This window comes from Aythya ferina (genome assembly GCF_964211825.1).
Source record: "Aythya ferina genome assembly, chromosome: 14".
In the NCBI taxonomy this organism is placed as follows: Eukaryota; Metazoa; Chordata; class Aves; order Anseriformes; family Anatidae; genus Aythya; species Aythya ferina.
The window spans coordinates 8,208,131-8,234,105 of NC_140312.1; the positions used below are offsets into that span (position 1 = coordinate 8,208,131).

General features: G+C 40.3%; 1 long non-coding RNA gene across 1 annotated transcript; it reads left to right on the plus strand.

The window, feature by feature from the left end:
• The first annotated feature begins 328 nt into the window (after positions 1-328).
• LOC311444732 lies at positions 329-12,971 on the plus strand. The gene is made up of 3 exons (XR_014698026.1): positions 329-430; positions 1,353-1,459; positions 12,038-12,971. It is a non-coding gene; the product is annotated as an uncharacterized lncRNA (long non-coding RNA).
• Positions 12,972-25,975: the final 13,004 nt, after the last annotated feature.

The window sequence follows — 25,975 nt, forward strand, 5'->3', positions numbered from 1 at the left end:
TGAGATGAAAAAAAAATTAACAGAAACATCCTGGAGCAATGTCCCCACTTCTAAAAATGTCCTGCATTTCTGTACTCCTCAGCACACCTGACAGAGGGAGGGCACAATTAAAATAATTGATTGGAGCTGGGCAAGAGTTGTGCTTCTTCATCTTGGTTAACAAGAACCCAATAAGCCTAATACCTGAGCAGCCTGATCTTATAAAGGTTTTAGGAGGAACAGAAGGGAGATAGCAGCTGAGATGTGCTTCTGGGAGGTGTTTTTTTTTTTTTTTTCTTTCTTTTCCTTTTTTTTTTTTTTTCTTTTTTTTTTTTTCTCCTGTCTATGAAGTTTTGCTTCTGCTTAGATGTAGGAGTGTAGAGAGGTGCTTGAGAATTAGCCAGCCATCGTGTCATTAAATTCTTCTTCCCCTGGGGAAGCTGCAGAAGAGGTGAGGGGGTGGCACGTCTACATGTCAGGTTTGTGAGGTTTCAAAGGAAAGTGTTGGCTTGGAGCAATGCAGGACTGGGTCCTCCTGGGTTCCTAATGGTCACCTTCATCGTGAGGGTCTGTTCCTCCTCTCCCATCTCTTTGCAACTTTTCTGCTGGGTATGCTGGGACTTTTCACCTCTGGAAAGAGCCCCTTGGGATGAGTCATTGTGCCCCCCTGCCCTGTGAGATAGGAAAGCTAGTGTGGCTGCTGTGGGAAGCCAGGAAGTGGGAGCTGAAGCGGAGCTATTCTGAAATAAGTGCTTAGGAATGCTCAGACCTCTTGCCTCACTGAAGCACCATTTTTTTTTTTTTTAATTTATACATTTTCTTCATTGAACACATTAAAAGAGCTGTTTGTACATAGCTTTAATCTGTGTACACACATACAAAAATTCAGCCTGGGAGGGGGGAGAGGAAAAAGGATCACGGTTCTGCCAATTGTAGGCGTTCTGGGCTCTAGACAGCTGTGACAAACTGCAGCCTTTTTACTACCTTAAAAAACATAATGGACCACTTTTGTAATTTTAGCTGTAAATGCACTTCTGCTGTATCACAGGACAGTGCTTCAGTACGAGAAAAGAGAAATACAAGAGCTGCAGAAATAATGTGGTGACAGGCCAAAGAACAGAGCTTATAACACACCCACAGAGTGTTTCCTGTGAAAACAATATTCTCCCAGTTCTGTCTGAGATGCTCTTGCTTGCCTGCTTTAAGGAGTAATTTCTCAGAGCTGTATTTTAGATGTTCAGATCTTGTAAACTCTTCACAGTTTAATACATTGCAACTTTTCTGTTTTCTGAGTTTGAGTCACTGGATTAAAATTGCACCCACCACCACAGTCATCAACATTACTGTTAACTTCCCATCTTCTCTCATCCCAGGCTCTACATAATAACCTGAGATCAAGATCCCAGCTACATGCTGCACAGGCAACTAAAGATGCTCATAGATTTGTCTTTCCAAGATATGGACAAAGCAGATAAATAAGGTGAGAGTTGCATGTGCATAAAAGTGAATTTACATGAAGTCTCATGAAGCAGCAGAAGCCCTTGTGGCATGTGGTCATGGCCTGAAAAGAAAGGTGAAGACTGATGGTGTCCCCAGTGTGGGACTGGGAGAGGGAAGGATTGTAGGAAGGGTGTCTGCTGATGTCCCACAACCGCTGTATAGCAGAAGCACAAAATCCTGGGTTTTGTGGAGCACCTCTGAACTGCAGCCTGGGGTGACTGTTGAATCTAGTCAGGAAAGAATTCTCCTGGATGAAGTTACCAGGGTTGTTGCCATTGCAGATGTAGTACTCAGGTAGGATTTCCTGGGCACATCTCACCCACTGAATCCCTGTCCCTGACTGGGTGTTGCTGGCACTCGGTCTCCTGTTGCAATCGCAACGCACCGACGGCAGATGCCACGCTGCTGGTGGCAGGTGCTGTGAGGCAGTGCAGGCCCCGTGAGGCATAAAGGGCTCAACTGAGGCATGCGAGGGCTCCTAATTTAAATCTGTCAACTGGAGGTCGAAGGAGATATTGACTCAAACAAGAAGCTGAGTTGTGGCTGTGTTGGGCTTTATGTTGTCACTTGCTGGTCAGTAGAGACTGATTGTGAGGTAAGCTGTGAGGCGGGAAAAGGCTTGGGAAGGGCTTCATTAGCACCATTGAAGTATGAGGCCCTGCTGGCCGTTAAATGCTCTGGTAATTTATGCAGTAAGGAAGGTTGTAGTTTTGGTGGAGCCTGAAAGTCCAACACTGAGCTTTGGGAGGCCCTGGTGTTTAAGTGAGACCAAGTTGGGCTGTGCTAAATGGAGCTTGGGATGTGGGTTCTGAGCAGGAGGAGATTTTAGGTTGCTTAAATCTTTTAACAGAAATCTCAAGGAAAAACAGCTATAAACTGAAACATTTCACTCTAAGTCAATAAAAACGATCTGTTTTTTGTTTGGAAAAAAAAAAAAAAAAACACACACACACACCTTTAACCCATTAAAACAAACATCTCAAATTCCATAAGGAAGCCCTCTATGCAGACTTTTTTTTCCATAGGCCTTACTGGCAAATGGTGCCAGTTGCCTTCCCTGTCTTGTTGAACTTCTTGGCTTTTCTGACACCTATTCCTGATACAAGTCTTCCTAAAAGTGTTCGGGTCTGCACGCAATCTGAATGGTAGTGGCTAAAGTATTCCATGTAGCTCCTTGTCAGGAGAACGCAGGGCTGGGTGTCCCAGGAGGCCATTTTGTCCCCCGTTCCAAGAAACTCCCTGTTCTACCCCAGGCCTGAGCACCTGCATTAATCTGCCCCTGCTGGGCTCTCCGTGCACTCTGATTTGGATGGTAGAGAAGGATGGAGCTGCAAAGGATGGAAGAGAGGGAATATATTTCTTTCCTCCCAACTTACAGTTTTGGATACTTACAGACATCTGTAATTTACCCTTCTCCCCTTTCCTCCTAAGCCTTGAGGTTTGGGCATAATGTTTTTATATTGCTTCAGAAATCAATCTGTTTGGTAACCTGACTGGGAATAAGTAATGCAGCTACATACTTCTGAATCGTTATATGTGCACGATCTGTTTGTACGATATGCTCCAGTCTTCCTAACATCTGGTTCTAGCCAGTTGCTATCAGCCCCTTGGTTTTATAAGCACTAAATTCACTCAGTTTTTAATGCAGGGGAAAAAAAAATACAGCCCAAAGAGCATAACATTTACAAGCATTTTCTGTGGGAGTGGAGACAGGAGGCCAAGTTCTGCTCTCAGACAGAGTCCAGCCTTTGCATTTTTGGGTGGGCCTCTGAAACCTTTTTTTTTTTTTTCTTCCTTGAGATGCCTCCTTTTCAGCCAAACTAAACCGATTCCTGTCAACTATTATCACTCCAGTATGAATGGGTTTGGCATAGAGACTCGAGGGAGAGTCAGTAAGATGGCTTTTGGGGATGTTCATCAAATAATAACTGAAGTGTTATACATAGAGTATGCATGTGTGCCTTGACTTCTGGGAAGGGGCAGACAGGGTTCATGTGGTTTCACATTTCTGGTGGCCTCGCCTGCCTCCTTTCGCACCTGATGTACATTAGCTGCTGTGTTCAGTGGAGATGACGCATGACTACCACAGCGGGCTGCACAATTTCTGCCCATCAGGGTGTGCCTAGGCAGGCTGTGGCATACTAGGGCACATCCCTGGGTGGCTTTTTCAGTGTAGCTTTGAACATGCGAGGGAAGAACTGTGTACTCCAGAGACTTATGCTTAGGATCAGCAGAGACAATTGAGGCTGGATTTTCATTGAGCACATGTGGCAGAGGATGATCCAAAAGCAGAAGGCAGCCTGACAAGTTCATTGAAATCTCTCCATAAGAAACCAAGCATCAACAAACCTGCTGCTGCCAAGCCAGTTGCTGACACAAAGATAAAAAGCAAACCCATCAATAACTAGATATGCAAAAGCACTCAAATCCTTGGAAAACCCAAACCCACATTATCCACATACAGCTTACAAAAGGGTTGAACAGCTGCTGGATGGCTTGCCATTGAAGCAAATTTACCTTTTTACTGTTACGTTATCCTTTGTCCCCTCATCCCAGTTTGGTGTTCATCTTCTCCTCTTGTGTTGAGACTCGAAGGTCTGAATAAGACTCAAAGGGATGAGAACTATCCTTAAATAATTTGAGTAATTACTGCCCTGAAAATTTTGAATCAGATCGTTAAAACTTAGCACTGCTAATTCTAATACAAATATCAACCACCAGAGGTTGGTTTGCTCAGCAACTGGAAGGGGAGTGCATTTGGGGGAGAGAGGGAAACAGCAAACCAGAAATTGCTTGTACTTCAAGTCACTGAAAGGCCACATTCACATATGGATGAAATTTGGCTCTGGAATAACATAATGTAGTTATAAGTGGAATAAATCTGGCCTACTAATTCTTTTTCTGCCTGTTTTGTTTTAAAAGACAAACTGTCTTCATTTCACATATGCACATAAAACATGGGTAGCTGAAGCAGGTAACTGTGTAAGTCTCTGAGAAGGACTTGCTGGGTTATTTTGGCAGTGCTTCACTTTCTGCAGAGGATCAGAGTGAACAGACACGACCCTTGTAGAGGTCCTGCCTGACAGTTCCTGAGGTGGGACTGGTAATGGTGTGGCACTAATTCAGCTGCTGCAGAATTGCATATAGGTTTCCACAGTTATGTTTCTGTTGTTACCAAACACTCAAAGTAAGGCTGTGCTGTGGTCATATAGACAGGAAAATGACATCATGCTAAAAACCACTAATTCAAAAGCTTTGGAATCTGAAAGGCAAAGTATTCTAATTAGGAAGAAAAAACATTGACAGTTGAAATGGAGAAATTTCTTGGATTCTTGTTATTATTTTTAAATCCTCCCCTGGCTTCCCTTCCAGCCAAAGCTGTGACAAGTGCATTGGAGCTGATAATAAACATACACCTCTGAGGTCACTATTAGGATTTCTAATCTAAATAAATAAATAAATATGGATGAAGTTTCCTGTCTCCAGGGATCCAGCACTTGAGAACGTGCAACACAGACTGCTCTACAGTACAGGGTCACTGTAGAAGTGTTTTTTTTCTTCTTCTTCTTCTTCTTCTGTTTAGCATAGCTATTTTTTTCCATTATATGAAAATACAAATCAGCCTTATTTTACACTTCTCCTCCCTCCAAGATTGGTAGGTGGTAATGATAGACTTGGGGATGGTGATGCTTTGTAGGGATTATTCACTGTGTGGGAAAAAACAGAATTACTCACAGCAGCCACACTGCTTGAGGAGGTCAGCAGATGTGACCAGCTCATCCTGCTGTGGATGACTACAGCTGGCTAGAGAAATGTTGAAGAAACCATATTGTATTGACTGTCAGGTTCTGAGTGTCTCGATGCTGCTGTACCTTCTGGAAGCAAGTCAAGTTTGTTTTGGGAAGAAAACAGTGGAGGAATTCCAATGATTTTAAAAGTGACATTGAGACGCACATAAAAAAAATGTTTCTTAATCTGAAAAAACATTAAGTTCTCAGTATTTTATTTCAAGTGTTCTAAATGGAAATTAATTGAAATAGAAATGAAGTATTTCACTTAATCCAGGAAAGCTGCTTGTACTTTTTTCCATAGAAACTTCTTCTGCAGAGAAGTGAATTTTGAGGGAAGTGGAGGGTATTGGCATTAGAAGAAAACAACACTTTGAACTCAAAATTATAATTTTTTTTGAGAAATGCACTTTCCATCCTTGAACCTGATCAGCTCATTTCCTTCTTGAGACAAAGTCATTGCTCAAATCCAACAGAGCCTACCATCATTTTTCACATTCTCCCAAACGATATACCCATAATTCCCAAAGATGCATTGCAGAAGCTGGTGCCTACAGAGACACTTGAACCAATGCCATGTGTCATCCCCACTCTAGAAATTCTGTTTGAGTGGCCCCTTGTTTTTGCATGATCAGTTACATTGCAAGTTAGGCAAATGGGCTCTCCATCTCTATCCTCAGCCCCCGCTCACTTTACCACTATCCCCATCTGGAGAACAATATAATGAGAATAGTTACAGAGGTTGTTGCAAGGAATCACCTACTATCGTGCACCTGCCGACAGGGTGGATTAACTGTCTGGTTCTTTTAGGAATAGAATAAATCCTGACATATTTTGAAAATGCATCCTCACTTGCTTCTGAATTTCTGTTCTGCTTGGTTTCATCTCAGTCATAGCTGGTTTTCTGAAAGTGCCACTATTCATATTGAATTTGCACCTTGCAAGCACCTGCAGGCTTATTGCTTGGCGTGGACTGTTCTTTATTGATTTGATTTTTCTTTTTCTTTTTTATTTTGTTTTATAACATTTCACGGTGTAAACAGCAACTTTACGGGTCCTGGGCCAGACAACTAATTGGTTTCACATCTCTTTGAGTATGGATTTAGCAGAGTCTTTGCTGGTTCTTGCTTGTTTCTTTTTCTTTTCGGAAATGAAAGCAAGAAGCAGCTTGATAATGTGATAGTACCATTCATTACTTCCTACAGGTGAACAGATTCTGCCCCTGTGCAGACCACTGAGGTCTTTTTGTCACTGAGAGCTGGGAGAGGGCAGCTCACATGAGGTCCTCTAGGCTACCTGTTCCACGTAGCAAAGAGGGTCTCTTCCAGTAAAAGTGGAAGCGAGACCAGGCCCAGGATGGGATACTAAATGCACAGATAGATTTGAAGGGCAGCACAGGAACTACAGCTGTGCCACTGTAATAAAGCAGATCCATAGAGGAGCAGGCTGGGTGTGGAGTACACAGGCTCTGCAGGACAATGGGCAGGCATAACTTAAGTTATTAAGTCCTTAATATTTTGGGGATCTAATTAAAAACAAATAAAGAAAACAGGGCTATTATTGCATATTTGCAGGTGATCTGACTAATTGAAATAAAGTTGTATCGCAGTTATATGCATCATGTTTAATGTTACCAATGTTTATTGAACTACTCATATTGCAATTAGAAGACAAATAATCAAAGTTCTGCCTACTTTCCACTGCTGTTCTTTTCAAATTGCTGTAACAGCTACCAGCACACGTAAACAGTGTCCCCTTTGTCAAATGATTGTAGCCCCTGTTTGGAGACATGATTATAAATTAGAACCCTTGCAATTTTTACATATTTATTTTTTTAATAAATCGTTGGTGACTTCATGTATCTTCCCTTATAGCAGTTCATTCTAACTGCTAGAGGGCGAGATGTCAATGGACCTGATCTGATGCCAGTTGAAGCTTATGGGAATCTTTCAATGGATGTTAAATTACTTTGAATCAAAATGATCAACTCAGTGTTTCTTCTATGCTTTCACGGTGTGTGAGGTAAACTGTCAAAAGCTTTGGCTATAACGTGGGGAAGGGCTGTGACAAAGCTGCCTGGATTCAGGGCAGTCATGCCTGTTACAAACAGTGCTTCAGCAAAGTGGAGAGCTCAGCCTTGTTACCTCCAGATGAACAAGATGTTGCTTCCCAGTGACTGCTGTTCCAGTTCTGATGGCAGACTTAATGTTTTCCTAACCTTTTCTAAAACAGACTTTTTAAAAAGTGAAAAACAGGTTTCTGCATTTATAAATTGCAATTAAGTGATGAATTTATGCATACCTGCATGTTCATTTACTACAGTTACTGTTTTGGAAAACTAAACATGCCCTGACAATATTGTGTCTCCAGCTTTGACGTATGTGGCAAGCAGGCTTTTCTAGAGACTATTTAAGAAAATGAATGTTGGGATTTTATCACTAGTTTACTTTTGCCATCTGATAATGACAATGGTGCTTGGTTATGGGGAACAAAAGTCAGACGAAATAAGACATTCTAGTTAATAGCATATGCTGTTCTTCACGGTACTTAAGACACACACGAACAACAATAAAACAGCTTTAGGTGAAGGGCCAGTGAATGAGAACACTAGGCTTCATTCTTTTTCCTTCGGAATAAATTCCCTTCTGTCTGCAAGCATCTCATTTGCTGTTTGTACAGAAAGTCCTTTGTTAGTCATTTCTCATTACAGCTATTGATAAGGCTTGTCCAAAAACATGCCAAAGTGCTTTTGTAAGTTAGATATTTTACATCAAGTACCAACAGCTAGTAATCATATAGTGGGTCTCTCTTAAAAACTTTTTCACTCTTGCATTTTTATTTAGATAACATTGCCGTGATACTTACAGCAAGGGAATAGAATGAATACTTCAGTGTGGTGTTTAGTCAGAAAAGCAGCTGAGAATGCTTTAACTGTTATGAAGGAAACTTGACTTTAATTAACATGATTTCAAATTGGCTGCTTCTACAAGAATGGGTGTCATGTATTACAGGGACATTTGTTTCAGTGAAAATAGCACTGAAGATAAGAACAACTTTTTTCTTTGTTCATAAGGTATGGTCAGAGACAAAAATATATTTAGTGAATAGTATTTTCTCACATTTATACAGCTTTAAGCCTATGAAAATATTAACAATTCATTTGAATATTTATATACATATATATGCAAAGTAACTTCTCTAAGTCTGGTCTCTCTTGCAGACCTTTGCACATTTGTTTGCAATTTGCAATTTCTGTACTTTCCAATATTGTCTATCCATTGCCAGTCTAAAATCAGCATTGATATGGAAAAGCGATTGTTGGAAATGGTTATTAGTTATTTCTCATAATTCTAAACAGTACCAAATGAAATGATTGCGCAACAGGCTGCAAACAAACAAAACCCACTTTTTCATGCAATGTGTAATTAAATTGTGGAACTCATTGCCACAGGATGTTTCAGATATCTAAAGTAAAAAGTTCAAAAAGCGACTAAGTGAATGGAAGCAAAGGTCTCTAAAGGGCTATTAAATGAGATGACGCAGATGTAGGCTACAGCTCAGGAAGTCCTTAAACCACAAATTACTTGAAATGGAGAAGATACGGAGAATTTCATACTTGCCTCACTTCTGATACAATTTCTCCTAAATGCCCATTACTGTCCACGGGCAAAGACAGGATAATGTGCTGAGTGGGCCTTTGGCATGACCTGGTCCATGCTTTGTACAGTGACAAAAACACACCCTGTGCCCTGGGGAGCACGAGAAGGTTCATCCTCAGGCACAGGGAAAGGAGCAGAGGTTCTCGTTCAGGTTAGACACAGATATTTTTTTCAGATTTGAATAGTGTAAAAAACCCTCTCCTTTTAGGCACATCAGATGTCTTCAGGTTTCCAGCTGCCATGCAGTGAAGTACCTTGGGCTCTGCCAATTCGTTTAAGCTCAGCTGTTTGGGGAGAGAAAATTAGAGGATGTTATGTATCAGGTTGGAAAATGGCTGTGTTCTTGGGAAAAACCTCCAAGAGTACGGTGTGAGAACCACAAATGGAAAAATTGTGGTAAGCTGTTGCTGTGCTAAGAACAAGGGGAGGTGACAGCCTGGCTAAATTACTTATTATCTCTGCTCTGATGGCCATGCTATGGCACAGAGTCCTTCAGGTCCCAACTAAAGTCAGGTCCCATTTACTTCAGTAGCACATCTGTCTCCCAAGGGTTTCCTTGCCTAGAAAAGCTAATCATGGGCTGAAGAAAAAGATGAGGAAATAATGCAATCCTTACCCTTACTTTAGAAGTTTCAGTCTCAAGCTCAGACAATTGAAGTGATTCTAAAGAACATTGGATTTGGGGGATTTTTCTTATTTTTTTTTAGGGAACATGAGACATTTTCTTTGGCAGTAATTGTGATGTAGAGTAATGAAGATGGTATTCACTTTTATTTTAAAGCAAAACCATGCATCTCCCTTGAAGAAGCAGGTTAGGTGTATCAGCCCCCATCAAGCCTATTTTAAATTGACTTTAAGGAGACCAATTGTGGGAAGCAAAAGACCTCCTCTCCTGAAAATAGATGTTAAGCTTCCCCCGTTGGCTACGAAGCAAAACAGTTACATTTTCAGCCTCCAGCTGCCAAGGGCACCTATGAGCATTTTCCTACCACAGACATTTTGCAGGCAATGTGGAAAACATGCCACATGCCAAAGGCATTAAAAGAAGGAGCCAATCATGAATAATTCATTTGGAATCCACTATAATGGCATTAGTCATAATGAAACCTAAGCTGGTATTAACATGTGGGTAATAGGTACAGTACTTCCTGAGGAATCACTCTTAATGAGGAGAGAGTATTAGAGAGAGCTTGGAAAAGGAAAGCTCTTTCTACCATCACGATGCGCCAGTCTATAGAAAGGGGTGTCTGATCATCTCCAGGCAAATATACAAACTGTGTTGGTTATGTCTTCAGGAGCCTAGTTTAAAAAGGGATTGCTTACAAGATGACTTTATGGCAGCTGCTCAGAGCAGCAGTAGATGTGCCAGTAGAAGTGTTGGTTCAAATGAATAAGCAATCTGATCATATTTCTGTTCCCTTCTTGTTCTTCTTCCAGCAAGCTTCCGTGCAAATGAGGTGTTTTTGCATTTGTTTCACAGCTGCTGGGGGAACAGGAGCATGTGTTGTTGCGTGGGGAGCGAAGAGGGTTGGTGTTTGGGGCTGGCCTTTGTCCTGGCTGGTCTGCAGGGGGGCAGAGCCTGGGGTCCCCAAAGGGAGGTGAGGCACTGCTCTGGCACACAGTCATTCACCGCAGTGAGTGACTCACCAGGAGAGGAGAAACCTGTACTGTACGGCTTTAGTAATGAGGTGATCCAGGATCAGTCAAGCCCTTAAGGATGTGCTTATGCCCTATTGAAAGCCTGTGATGATGAGTTTGGGGCTTTGCTGTAGACTGAAATACCTGAGCAGTAAGTGTGTGTTTAGAGTTCAGTGCTCTTGAACTGGGACTGTAATCAAAGGCAGAGGAAGGGTAAATGGCCTTTCACAGGCCACTCTAGTTGAAATATATTTGCATAAATTTGTTACCAGAGTCAATCCACAGAACAAGATGTGAATGATTCAGAAACAGGTGTAAGGGCTAAACCATTGATGCTAAATAATTTGCTTTGCTTTAGCCAAGACTGTTCTAAATCTTAGCTTTGTCCAGTCGTGTTAGACCAGCACAAGCTCTTAGTTCACTGAACAGACAGGTTTACAGCACAGTTTTTGTCATTCCTTCAGTTGCCGTAATCCTTACACACTGACCACAGAGCACTTGCTGAAGATGCCTTGAACTGAGAAAGCAATCTGCGCAGCAAATGAAGATCCCACAACATGCAATTACAGGACCTTTGCCTTATGAGGTGGAACTAATTAACACAAACACTAAAATCACCATAAAAGTTAACAATAGTTATTTAGTACAATCAAGCCCTGCAAAGTATGCAGTTGTAATACCACACATGTAATTCTCAGGTGCACCAATACACATGGCTCAGTGTGCAGGGCCAGGAGGATGCCACACCGGTCTGTTGGAGTCTTCCCTGCTGCACAGGATTATTTGTGCACCAAGCAGTACAGCTCTATTTCTTCAGTTTAAGAACTTGCAAAATAAAGGAGAGAAGAAAGAATATTGTTCCTCTTTCCTTTATTTTCTGACACCAGAACTACAGGTGTGAAAAAAACAAAGGGCTTGACATTTACCATTCATAAATTCTGCAGAAACAGAGATCCAGGCTCTGAAGCTGTAGGAGTGAAAGAATACAAAGTTCATCACCTGCTGACACTTGTCTTGAAAGGAGAGCGTCAGAGACAAATCCTGACAGTTAGGACTGAGTGCCCAAGAGAAGTGTCAGGTTCCAGATCTTTTACAGCATGAATAAGATAGGTCTTCTATTGTGAGCCTGCAGAGATGCCAGGACCTGCACATGTCTGGACACAAAAAGGACAAAGCCCTTTTTTCCCTCCTTGAAGATTATGACTCAGCTGGGCTTGGTAGGGACCCTGCGGTCATCACAAGGCTGCCCCTCAACCCACCCTGTTCCAGGCGTACCCAAGGGCCATTCATTGCCGTGGAAGTTTTTTAACATTTTGTTTTTAATGAAATGATCCCAGGTTATGATACCTGCTAGGATACTTGTTACAACTAGTGGAATGACTTTCTGTTCACTTAAAAAAATGTGACTTGCTCAGAGGTAACATTCTGGGTGGATTCTCCATCGTTGATGAGGCTCTGTGTGTGTGTTCGCAGGGGACACCCGGGCTTCCTACTTGAGAGCATCCTGCATCAGTGGTACCAATGCTTTGGGAAGACCAGTGACTGCAAGTTCAAGAATGCTGAATTTTCTAGTTCAGGTTTTTATGAAGTACTGTATGATTTCCTGTTTTATCTTCCTCATCTTCACTGTTAGCAATACAACCTAGCTAGCCCCTGGGGTTTTAAACAGTTCAATGTCAGTAAATCGAGGTAATTCTGATAATTTTAAACTTTTATTTTTCTTTGCATTGTCAGTTATGGTATGATCCTTTACTAGATGACCATATGATACAAGATACAAGCAAGGCATTCTTTGGAGGATGTTGAACCTGGGTGGGGTTTGTTATGGAGTAAGGGCAAATGAGGATTTGGATTTCCTTTCTTTTGAATGCAAAATCCTTCCCTCTCCCCCCTCCCCCAATGGGAATCTACTAGAACTTTCTCCTTGCTACATTCACTTTGCTTTGCTCAGATTGGCCAAAAATAGTTGAGATTGTTACTTATGCAAGTAATTCAGACCTACTACTGATTACAAAAATCATATGTAGCTGTAAACATCTTTAATTCCAGTAACTTTAAACAAAACAATTAGCAGTTTAACTGAGCTTCACAACAACTTTTTAAAAAGCGATGGCTTTCCCAATTTTACAGATGTTAATTTGTGGTGTACAGATGATATGATTTACTGACGGTGACACACTGAATGTGCAGTAGAGCCAGAAAATGGTTCCAAGACTCTGATGAGGACATGAGCAAGCTGTCTCAACAGAGAAATATTTGCACCAAAAATAGAGCTCAGCCAAACATTATTTTGGTGTGGGTGGGAAAGTGAGTTTCATTGCATTTGTCATTTATGGGGAAAACTGTAACAAAAAGTAACCTAAATCATTATTTTAATGTCAAATTTTAATTTTGAATTTTGAGAATAGTTATGTTAATACTTTCCCATTTATCCAAGTGATTTTCACCAGTGGCTCTGTTGGAATGAATTTTACTTTGGAAATTGGAATCTTGTTTCCTGTCTTTCATTCCCATAATTTCCATACACTACATTATTTTTTGTTTCTTTTTCTAAATTGCTGCATGATCCCCTCTGTGTACTTGAAGATCTCCAGTAGGTTTCCCTGTGATGGATGTTAAAAAAAGGTGGTTTGTGTTTTTGATTTTTGTTTTTTAATGTTCTATTTAAGTCTTTTGAATGGATTATATTATCTGAAGAAAGAGTTTGACATTCATTTAAGGCTAGATAATGCTGAATCCCTTCAAGCTTGTAAAAATGGCAAAGCTAGCTAGTGTTCTGTGTAGCCTATTTTCTTTACAGGGGTAGAACTTGGGCTGTCTCCTGCTCCCATCTTATAGTGTGCTAAACTTACAGCTTCTGGCCTTTTTGATACTGGAGATCTGAATTTTGTGGTAAAACAACTATAGATTGGCTTTTTGGATTTACTTCAAAGGTGGGCTTCCTTGCTGTCCTGAGGAAATGTTTTAGATGAAAAAATGTTTTTTGTTTCCATCCCCAGTGTTCAAGACACTGTCCCTCTGTGCTGTGCAACACATCAAGTAAAAATTCAGAATTTTCACTGAAATTCATGCAAAGTATCTCTTCTTAAGACAGGTTGCTTTGTTAGTAAAGGGTGTGGCAAATGCATAAAGCAATTTCTAGGTCAGTTTGGGAAGCAAAATTCAGAGACTCACTTGACTAAAATGGAGGAGTTCCTATTCGTAGAGTGTTACTTTTTTATAGCATATCTCTTAAATTTTTATTTATTTATTTATTTTAAGTTATATATATTGCAGTTGATGCCCTGTAGATTTTTTTTTTTTTTTTTGTACAATGGCATATGTTAAGGAGCTGTGCTTTGTAATGCAGAATGGAGTACAGGAATGTATATTATCACTTTATTTATACATGTGTTTTGGACATCCTCATTTTATTTATATGTAGCCTAAGAAAAATGACACTTTCAGTGCTGCCAGCTAAGAACTGTTGGATTCCTGTAGTGAGATTTGAAGAAAAGTATTAAATTATGTAGACACTTCACTGAGTTCTAGTAGAACTAATAGTGCAAATTCACGCAATTTGCATGAGCATGATTAATTTTTCAGTTAATGATCCTGCTTGTTATGCTTATAGATTCCACATGTGCTTTGTATACAGCACACAAGCAAACAAAATATACATATGGGAGTGCTGCAAAAGCATACATATACATGCAGTAGGTTAAAGGCCTGATTCCATAGCTGCCTTTGAATGGAATTCCTGGGAAATTTGCTTTAATGGTAATATCATGGGAAGATGCAAAATATCTGCGGAGGAAGGCTCTAAGCTAATGTAGTTCCAGGTAACTCGTCAACTGCAAGGCAGAACAGTAAAATGACAAAGTTCAGAAGCCATCTTAGGAACTGATAACCATGTGGCAAAGCTGTACTCATTTGGAATATTACCAGAAACAGAGAAAAGTGTGTAAGGATAATCAAGTATTTCCTCTGCTGTGTATTGTATATTTAATGGACCACACAAGATTTTACCAGAAAGGCCTATTTCACAAATGTTTTAAAGCCACAAATGCCTGGTGATGACATAACCATAAAATACAGCTTTTTAAAATCCTCCATCAAGGGGATAGGTTCTCTGATGCATTATATCAGCAGCATTGATTTAAGCAATGAAGAATTGATTACAAAATTGGATTCCAATTTGAACTGTGTGAGTAAATCCAGATCTTTGCTCAAACCTCAGTTGAGCTGAGAGATCTGGACTGTGTTTGGTTTGGGAAACAGAACCTCTGGTTCTTCAGTGAGGTCCTGCTGCCACTGTTAGGGAAGTTGTTTACATAAAATTAAATGAAAATTAATCCAGGCAGAATTTATGAGAAATCAAGTTTGACTGGATGGTGGGTACAGTCTATAGGTGGATACCTATAACCTGCCAACGCTTAACCATCTTTTGTAACACAAGTAAGTGTTTGTAACACCTTGATGTGTATTTAACTTAAATTTGGGAAAATACATTTCTGTATTGGTGGGGAACGACAGCTCTGAAAACTTTACATCTCGGCAGTTGCAGGCTCCTTCTCAGAGTTAGCCCCTACAGACCCCAGGGCGGGCAGACAAAAGGTCAGAGATGAAAGGACAAAACTATGATGTGCCGACAGCACGTTGCCACCCACAGCCACGGGTTGTCTTGCAAGTGGCGAAATTCTACCCAAACCAATGGAGCTTTATGGCTTCTTCCATCTCTTAACACCATGGCATGGGTTTTTATTGCACAGGTAGCCTGACTTCAGTTCCAGTTGTTGCACTTTTTCTGGGGAAGCTCCTCTCAAATGTAAAGTTGTCAGTTTGATTCTCAGGTTGCTCCTGGACCATAAGCTCCTCCCGTAACCTGTCATCCCAGTGCGGCTTTAGATGCAGAGTGCTTTGCCTGTGACAGCTGGCTGCAGCAAAACTGCTTGGTGTGACATTTTGCTGCATGAATCAAGTCTTGTAACGGTTGGCAGGCGGTGTTTGGTCACAGCTATGTTTGTTGCACGACTTTGCACTACATTTAAAATACCTTCCTTTTCTTCTTTGGGCCAGCATATTCCCAGCTGCTGTGCCTGTGTTTGCATGCAAAGAGAAAAGGTAGAATGTCCATCATCCTTTACCTAACCCAGTTTGTTTGTATAGCTACCATCTGACATGCTGGGGAGGAAATCTGTGCTTTCCAACACTGGTAAGGCATAAGCTGCCTTTCGTGGTAAGCTAAGAAAAGCCCAGAGTCTACAGCAATTAGCCCTGAACTGGCGGGGAGCTGTAGGAAGAAGTCTGACCCTGCCAGCCCCTCCTTTCAGTGCACCTCCAACAGCTACAAGTGACTTTGGCAACCCAGATGAAAATCTGGTGATCAAAATGTTTTTATTTGCCTCTGCTGGGCGCTGGATCAGCTGGCGTGAGGCAACCCAGAGAGGTGCTGCAGTGCAGTATAACCAGCTCAGTTAAACCTACCCATCTGTCCAGGAAGGGAGTAAATCTGGTGGACCTTCTGGTCTTCTGTGCATCTCCAGGTGTGTTGTCACCTTCTCAGCATGCATTGGACTTTCGCAGCAATCCAAGGTTCTGCAAGTGGTGAAAGGCAGGAATTCATTCCTGACCCCATGAGTCACCCTCCTATGTCAGGGAGCATGCAGTTTCATCACCCTGGCCATTATTTTACCTTTCAGCTGAGTAGTTACAGGTACCATTAATCTATAAAATAGACGTAGGCAGACAGGAGGACGTCATGTAAAGTCTGCAGAGACACAGAACCAACAGACAAAAAAAAAAAAAAAAAAAAAAAAAAAAGAAAGAAAGAAAAGCCAGCTTGAAAACATGACCCCAACTTTTACTGTTCTGTGTTCCAGGGAAATGATTTATTGTTGGCATGTACCCATGTCACACTGGTACTCAGGACAAAGTAAAAGTCATGGTAGTCACTCAGGCCCTTGCTTCTGTCATTGTATTTTCAGATATTTCAAGGAATGAGGTAATGACTTTTAGATCAAGGTCATTTTCAGCTGCATCAATTATTTCACTTTCTCCTGGCAAAAGCATCTGCATACCTCTGCACAACGTTAACTACCAGGCAAATGTTTCACTGGAAAACCTGACTGTTCTCAGCCATACGGAGTGCCTGGTTCATACATTAAATGAGTTTAATCATTTAAACTTCTACTATGTAACTTGGAAACTGGTATGGAGCAACGCTGCATGTTCCCAATTTAATGCATTTAAAACAAATTTTAGTGGGTTCCGATGTACTTAGTCACTGCTATACAAAGGAGAGACCCCATATTTCAAATAACAGGGCTTCAGCACAGAGATGACGTTAGTGGTGGGTAATAAGCTGAACTATCTATCAAGATATCAAGTATGAAACAGATGGTGAGAAAAAAAAAGGTCCAGATACATTTACAAGCCTCTTAACATGCTCACCCATTTAACTCACCGCAAGGTCACAACTCGATGTCTTAGACATACGATCCCCACTTCAGCTAGAAATGAAAGCAGGGTTAATAAAAAGGACCGTTATGGAAGACATTGTGGGGCTTAGCCAGCCTTTCTGGAAGGGGAAAATGGTCCATTGTCAAACCTTTCAGGTCCCTGCTTGCCAGCACCGAGTCTTGAATACATGATTTGTAGACCTGCATCTACTGACTGCTCCACTGGCTCAGTATGTTAGGAGCGATTTGCTCTAATGACTTAGCTCTGAAAAAAATAATTCTCTTCCTTCAGTAATTTGGGGGACCAGGGTGTTCTTGGTTGTAGCTTTTGTGGTTTTGTAATCATAAAGATTTGAGGTTAATCAGTCAAATTGTCCTATATCCAAATCTCATACACCACTGTAACTCAGTCATGTATCCGAGTGCTTGTCAGCTGGCCATGAAGGTCATCCCTCTCTGTTTATGGGGTTACCTCTGTTACACCGCATTCTTGAATTCTCATGCAATGCAACCTGACTGTACATACTTTCTTACAGCATAGATTAAAATGTTTAAGAACCTCTGGTAAAAGTTATACTTTTATTTAAAGCCTTCATTCTAGTAGCTAGGGAATTGATGTCAGATAGAAAATGATTTCCCAATGGTTTGGTTTTGTAGCAAAAGTCTTCAACTTTTATGTAGATAGTCTTTGAAGTTAGAAATTGTTGTTAGACTATCAAATATTGTTTGAGGTGTCACTCATTTTTTTTTCTTTCTATTATGGGAATGGGATCTTAGCAAAGAATTATTGTGGTAGAAAATGAATGTATGACTGACACTGGAAAGAAAGGTGTTTATGGGGCATATACAAGGGGAATTGTTGTGGAACCTAGACCTGTCAATATAATCTCAGTTAATTCTCTAAGTGTCTGGTTTCTCACTGAAAGAAGGCAGGGTTAAATCTCCAAAGACATAATACTTGAATATGTCATCCACGGTGTGGAATATTTTCTAAAATATATTTCTGCTTGTGTAATTTCATGTTGCTGGGTTATCTGAGCCACACCCCTAGTTTGAAACGGGGGTGTGACTGCCTTTTGGGCTGCACTTGGCTCAACCTGCCGAGAAAAATACACTTCCTTTCCCTGTTTTCTGGATAGTTTGGTCGTATGCGATCTTTGGCCTCCCACCTCCTGTTTTCTGGCCCCGTGTGACTCTTCCACCACTGTTTTCCTATGAAGAGGAACTGAGCATGGATTGGACCGATAGGTGGCACACAGAGAGCTATTAGTAGGCTAAAAAAAAAAAAAAGGAAATAAAGAGAAAATGAAAATAATAAGACTCCAAATACCACAAAAAAAAAGATTCCAGTTCTGGGTTAGTTTTTCTTTTTTTCTTTTCTTTTTTTTTTTTTCTTTTTTTTTTTTTTTTCCATTTTTTTCCTTCCCCATCTTCTGCATTTTTATTTTTCCTTTTGTTTTAAAACTTAAGTGGGGTCTGGTTATCCCGACAGGTCATTAGCACTGTTCTGCTTGTCGAAAAGTGAATGTACGTCTTCTGTGCAAATAGCCACAACACAGCTAGTGCCTTAGATACTTACTTGTTATGTACATTGCTTTGGCATCTCAAGACAGATACTCAAACTGTAGAAGCACACACTGCACAGTCCTTTTGTCCTAAAGAGTTCACCAACAAGATATAAGTCAAATGGTACAGGCAGGAGGAAGAGTACAAAGAAAAATATGGGACAGTTGTGAGCAGCATAATAGGCATTAAAAATATTTGGGTTAAGCAACAACCCAAACCTCAGAACTAGTTATGGGGGGGGCGGGGGGTGATTTAAACTATTTCATCAAAAACAAGATTTGCAAGCTCTAGGGAATGTCCTGTTGCCCTGAAGTCCTGCAGAGAACAAGAACACTGGTTTGGATTTTTATCAGTGTATCAAATTCTCTTCTACGTCTTTAGCCTTCCTAAATGGAGCTGGAGCTTAAAGCAGTACCGCCAGAATCAGAGCGTTTGATAATCTTTTCTCTGACTCCCATTGAACATGGATGGCCAGAAAATGCATAAACCAGTCAGCCACATAAAGGACATAAGAGCAGCTAAATTTGGACAAGCAAAGTAATAAGTTGGTGGAGTGTATGCAGATTAGACTAAATATGAAAGAATATCTGGGTTCAGGCAATACCATCCCTAAAGAACCTACATCACAAATCTTCAAGAGCACTGCAGAAGTTTTCATGCCATTCTCTGTAAGCCTCCTTGGGAAGGAGTGCAGTCAGGCTCTGTGTATTTTCACATCTCTAAAAGCACAGGAGACAGTCAATAAAAACAGGATGGCTGTCTTGAGATTACCCCCCCTCCTCTATGTTCTGAAGGCGACAGAACGGAGTGGATAGCGAGCAACCTGCTTGCCTTGGGTGCAGATGGCTTTAATTGTCATTCCCAGATGTTCTGCCTCTTGAAGGTCAAATTCACCTTGTATAAATCGGGCTGGAACCATCCAGAGAAAGCACAGACATTTTATTTGAAAAAAAAAAATGTAATAAAAGAATGTCCTTCTTTCTTGTTATTTCCTTGTAAATTTAAAGGGAACAGATTGAGAGGGAGGCCTGGCTGGCACAGGTCATGGTAATGCGATATAGAAGCTTTTGTCTGGAAGATGTGTGTTCAAATCCAGCTTTATATCACTGCGGTTAAAATATTGTTATTTTTTTGGCTGGTGGAGCTCAGCTGTAGGTGTCAGTCCAGATTCAAGACTCTTGCTGCCTACATTTGACAGCATTACTTCTTAAACATGGTGATATGAAAGCCAAGCTCAAAAGAGAACTGCTGAATGAAGAATCTGTTGGATCAGGAAAGGATACATGTCAGTAAAGCCAGATGTGCAAGGAAACTGATGAGGCCTTTACCAAGTCTCTACTTGTTCTGTAGTGGTGGAGGTCACTTTGGTCTCCAACCTGGTCATGTTGTGTATTTCCTCCACGCGGGAGACTTGCATTAATCTTAATATTAGAATAATGCAGGCTTCTGCCAGTCTTGCATAGATGTCACTACTTGATCAAAAATTGCCCTCCTCGTGTACTGGGTTATGTTGTTACCTCTGCCTGTGCTCTCATCTGAAACCATCAAACTTAGTGCCAGTTTTACAGAAGTAGTTTTGTACATTCTGCCTTGGGACTGTTCCCTTTTAGTGCAGGTGGTTGCACTAACTATAGTGCAACTACTTGGCTGACTAAAGCTTTGTAGTGTTTTACATTTTCAAGGATTTGTTTTGAGTTAGCTAATCAAAACTGAGGATATATATAAGATATATTTTTTTTAATATATAAGTGAGAATGATGTCTTTTGCTCTCCCTTCAATGACTTTTTTTTAAAGCAGATGTTTTAAATATCATGAAACACATCCAATTTTGTTAACTATAATAATAAATGTATAAAATACTTACACTGCAGGAACATGAATCACATGGACTATCAAATACATTCCTTTGCTGTATTACCACATCATGTAATCCTATTCACAAAAACGTATCAATCTCCATCGTGAAACTAGTCTGACTGTTCATTTCTCTTTCCTCTCCTTTTTCTGTCAGAAGTCTGGTCTATCAGCTCACTCCATTGGGGTTGGAAACATTTTTCTTCTGTCCAGTGTAATTTATTAGCAGACAGACATATATTCACTTGTTTTTGTGTCAATAATGCACAGCTTATTTTTTAAGTGTACTGTAATTAGGTGGAAACATACTGTTATGTCAGGCATCACCAGATGGGGCTTTTACACATAGTCTGCAAAGCTTTTTTTCTTTTTTTTTTTTTTTCTTTTTCTTTCTTTTTTCCATTTTTTTTTTTTTTAAAGCACATGTGCAAGCTTTGACTCTGGGGAGGACATACTGCAGAGTTGTTTTCAGTTATTTAGGCAGCTTCGGAAGCAAGACCGTTGAGTGAGCATTAAGATGTTATTTTTCTTGAGCTTGGATTAGAATCAGTTACTGAGACAGGAACCAAACTTCAGTTTTAGAAGTCCTCAGATGTCTCAAGCAGCACCAAGAAGTGAGAGGCAGGCAGAACTACCAGACATCTTTTGAAATCTCAGATAAAACCTGTATTTTTCCAAGATGATGTTGTATTCCTATATCTTCTCATTTTTTTGCAGAAGCAAAAGAAATGATTTTTTAGGATTTCAGCCTTATCCTTTGATGATTTCTCTGGGCAATTTTGGAAGAAAGGAATGAAAATTATACATGTGATAAATGTGTATTTTAATGGAGAAACAGCTAGAAATTCTAAAGGTGATTAATTAAAGGAAAATTAAGGTGCCATTAAGCAACTGTTCAGGGTAATTTCACACTGGAAAATTTACAGATTCAAACACAGCACTTTGTAAATATAAGCCATGAGATGAATAGAAAATTTTCATACGTGACATTTATTCCCTTACTTTTCTTGTGGACTGAAATATTTTGCCTCCATGATCTCAGAAGTTCTGAAATCCCGAATACCTGTGATTCATATTCCCATATTTTATGCTGCAAGCAGCGAGCCTTGGAATGAGACGTTTGGTGGATAATTCAAGACACTGAGAAAATACATCAAAGTTGTTGTGCATGCTAGGTCCTGTACTGTAAGTTGCATTTAGGGCTGGAATAATCATTGTCTGCTACATACACAGATCCCAAACGCTAGAGTGCTTTTTGCAGCCTGAACCCAGGACAGAGAGATGAGTATGAAAAGCAATAATGTCAAATGCTGAAAATCTAGAGAGGATACCAATCCCCAGTAAAAGAAGCCTTATATAAAGTAATGAGCATGGAAGTAACTGTATGAGAGTGCAACCAAAACTAGGAGCAAGGTCAGAGTTTGGAGAAACACTTCTGGGTGTGTGGAAACTAGGAAAAATGGAGTTTGTTGGCCAGGTGCTTGCAATTTAGCCATCTTCCACCCTTGGTCTGTTGATCATGTTGGTGAAGAGATTTTGTGGGGTTTATTTGCTGGGAGGCTAAGTTTAGCTATCATTAAGGGTCTACATCATGCATCTGTGTGGTGCAGTGGAAGCTTGTGAGTGGGGTCGGTGTGGATTTGGTTTGGATTAGAGTTTTAGGGGAAGACAAATGCACACAAAAACCAACCAACCAACCAACCACTGTCTTACTGATCTGTTGTACATTCATGAGGTGAACTGTAACACTTGGGGTAGAAGTTTTTATTCATGCCCATTTGTCAGCAGAGAAGAGGACATTCACCATGGATTCCAGGGTTCATAAAACCTATCTTCCTTTTCGTCTTGATCTTTAAATCATATCAGGCAGGCTATGGTCTCCTAGCCTTTACCTGGACTGACATCACGAGTAGAACTGTCATTGTATATGGTAATACATGAGTGCAAGGGACGGCCTAAATTAGAGTCGAGCAGTCAGAGGGGCCCCTATGCACACACTACACACCACAGCTCTCATTGCTTTTGCTAACACTGCAGACATATGAAGGGGACAGGTTTATTCCCAATACTGCTTGGGAATGTTAATGTCTTTGCTAAGCTCTTGTTACTTTTAATGTGTGTTTTAAAAAATGCACTGGAAATGAACTGGCAACCTTGGAAATGTGCATTTCTAAACTGAAGTCAAACAGGCTAGCACAGCAGTCATCAACATCAGCAGATTGAAGTTCACCTTTTTTGCATTGTTCCCATAACAGGTTAGCAATGGTCCCTGTAGTTCCCCAAAAATCTCAGCTCAGTAATGGTGAAGCCACCATGTGGATACTTTAAACTAGTAAGGAAGAAAAGACAGGATGGAAGGAACTAATAAGTACACAACAAAACTGTTCTGCTCTGCAGTGTGTTTGAGGAGGGGAAAAAAAAAAAGATATAAAAAATAAATAATAAAAAAAAAAAACAACACAGAAGAAACAGATGTATCTGCCAGAAGTTAAATACACATCTGTTAAGGATGCTCTTCTCATATTTGGGGTCAGAAAAATATGTACAAATGTAGCACCTTGCTGATTGACAGAAAATCCTCAGTTCTGGCACTGAGAATCTTGTTTTCTTGACAGCACTTTGTTTTAAGGCTAGAGGCAGAAAAATGTCTTATGCTTGTCCTTAAACTGGAAGGCCCTTTGTTCAGGATACTTATACCATTTGCAGATAATGATGTGCATTGCAGTTTCAGCTGTCTGCATATGCATTTTTATGTTTTTTTATGACAGCTCTGCGTACTGAACTAAAAGGCCATTTAGAGCTGTCAGGAAGTGACAAGCATTACCCTTTACATTTACAATTCTGTTAGCATGCGTTGTCAGGTGGGCTCACCATTCCACCGACATATGATTTTCTTTGAAACCTATGTATGACTTTAATTTAATACAGCAGTCTCAAAAAAAAAAAAAAAAAAAAAAAAAAAAAGGAAAAGAAAAAAGAACCTTATTAAGATTTCCTTTTCCATTTATCTTTTTTTTTTTTTTTTTTTTTCTTTCATGTAGTTCTTTTTTCCACTCTTTTTCTTTTTACTGTTTTCTTAGGCAAGAAACAGAAAGAGACAAAAGTAGCTGTCTAGGCTAGAATACGGCAGCAAGCTCCTCCATTCTAGCCTGTGATGTTGCACAGAAAAGAGTTGATTTTTAGTCCATTGACTTATGGAAAAAATAAAATAAAAATTGCTACCAGCATATGCTAAATATTGAACCAACTTCTGAAAATGGAAAGATCAGAATACCTGTGGCTTACAATCATGAGATGAACTACAATAAATGTATATGATTTTCTCTTAGCTAGCAATTCAACAATCCAGATGAGACCAGTTTCCATCCCTGTGGGTCAATTTTGAATGCGCTTACTCCTGTTGAGGTGCCCCACAATCTTCTTTCTGTTGGTACACGTTACTTTCTAATACAACCAGAGAAAAAGTCCTGCTCCTGAAGGCACCGACCATCAGAGCCAGGATCTCCTCTGCTGAGCATAACGGTCCGAGTCAATAAGCGCTCGAAGCAAGGGAGGGAAGCGGAGCCACTGAGCTATGGGGAAGGTTCAGCTTTATTCTCAGTTGGATAGAAAGTGGTTAGGAGTATCCAAGTGACAATTAAAGCAACAATCTCCGTGTGAACAGATTTTTGGCTGTATTTTTATATGGTGATGATACGGATATATTATTTAACTGCTGACAGTATGTTCAGTCTCTCACAGGCCCCAGCAGAAGATGCATCCCCAAAGAGCTCATAGTCCGGGCAGCAGAGGCTGTCTCAGTCGTGCTCCCTGGATTGCACAGATTGTGACTTGTTATTGAGGGTAGTGTTTGACTGACTCATACCGCTTCAGATCAAGTCATCAGTATTGTGTGGCTGGAAGGACTGGATAATATTAAAAATAACACAAACATTTTTCTTGGTAGGGTTTCAATTTGCCTGTTACATTTGTCCTGATTTCTTTTTTCTATTTTTTTTTTTTTACGTGTTATATGCAGGCCAGCTCAAATGACAGGGCTATTAGCTCAGTAAATCCGGTTGTTATTGATAGGTAGTGTGGAGAGATCTGTATGGATAGTTTTGTAGTTCAAGGAGGCATCGGAAGAATTAAGGATCAGAGCACAGTGTGCTTTGGAGTAAAATAACATGTGGCTAAATGCTGAGGCAACTTTGACACTGAATTCCTTTCCTGTCATTGCATAAAGGCAAACCCTAAACATTATTTTTAAGCAGCTGTTTTTATGCATACTAACTGACACATCTGAATCCATGTTTCTATACTTCCTAAGCTCTTCATCTGTCTTGAATATATGCTACAGACATGTTGCATACCCAGGCAGACACAGGCTCACCGAGGTCATCTTTGTCTGTAAACTACCCTCCTTTTCTTCTGAGGACCTCCACTTTACAACACCATAAGGTATTTTTTTCTTCTTCTATTTTGTGAGTGTGCACAATCATCTGGGGCGTTTGGGTAGGTAACTTGATTCTGATTCACCTGAAGTCACCAATAGTATCTCGGCTTCAGTGGAAGGAAGCCAGATCCTTCATGTTTGAAGAAGGAAAACAGAAATAAATATCCAACAATCTTATTGAGATAGAGATTGGCAATGTAATTTACTGATAGAAATTCCCCAAGGGGGCTGGCACAGGGAGTGATGATAATAAAACTGGTATTTTATAGTATATCCTCAAAGACATAGTCTGAACTTTGTGATCCCCTGCCTCCCCTGAGCCACTGTGCAATTCCCATTGGCCAGCACTGAGATCCCCACATAGTCTCCCTTGAAAGTTTCTTGGGCAGCAGGAAAGTAAGCACTCTTTTAAATTTTCTGACTCTTATCTTGGTCTCTGCTTGCAGGAAGAAGCAAGAACCCCTTGTGCCAGCCTTCCCTGATCCTGCCTGGGCTGGGACTTGCTGTTCTTAAGAAAAGGGGGGAAAATTCCCATGCATTCATCCCTTCTTTTCCTTTGTCGCTACCTAACATTTTGCCCTAACCTGTAATACTCTGCAGGGACCAATTACATTATGCCAACATAGACATTTTCCATTAACTGCCTTTACAAGGTTTTCTTATTCTCTTCATCGACATTCTGACTTTATATCAAATTTAAGCTCCATGCAGGTAAAGAAATAGAGACTGTATGTGCACATAATCCTGTCTGCATATAAATGTGTATATTGAAGACAAATATTTGTCTTAACAAGGTAGTCTTGAATATGGACCAGATTCCTTCTTTGCAGATATCCATTCCTAAAGGTCACAAAGAATTTAGCAATGTTTTTTTACCTTTTATATTTTCTTATGCCTTTTCATACAGCTAATTCTTAAACTTACATTTACTTGTTTTGTTTTGTTTTCCCAAGAGTTACTGAGCTAGTCTGGTCTTTGCCAAAGTCCTGAAGTTATTAAACCTTCTCTTCATTCACTACATTTTACTCTGGAGTTTTATTTGTTATTGGATCTTCTTCTATTCACAGTTCTCCAAAACTGTCTCAGAAGTGTGACCTCAAGACAGATTCTCAGAA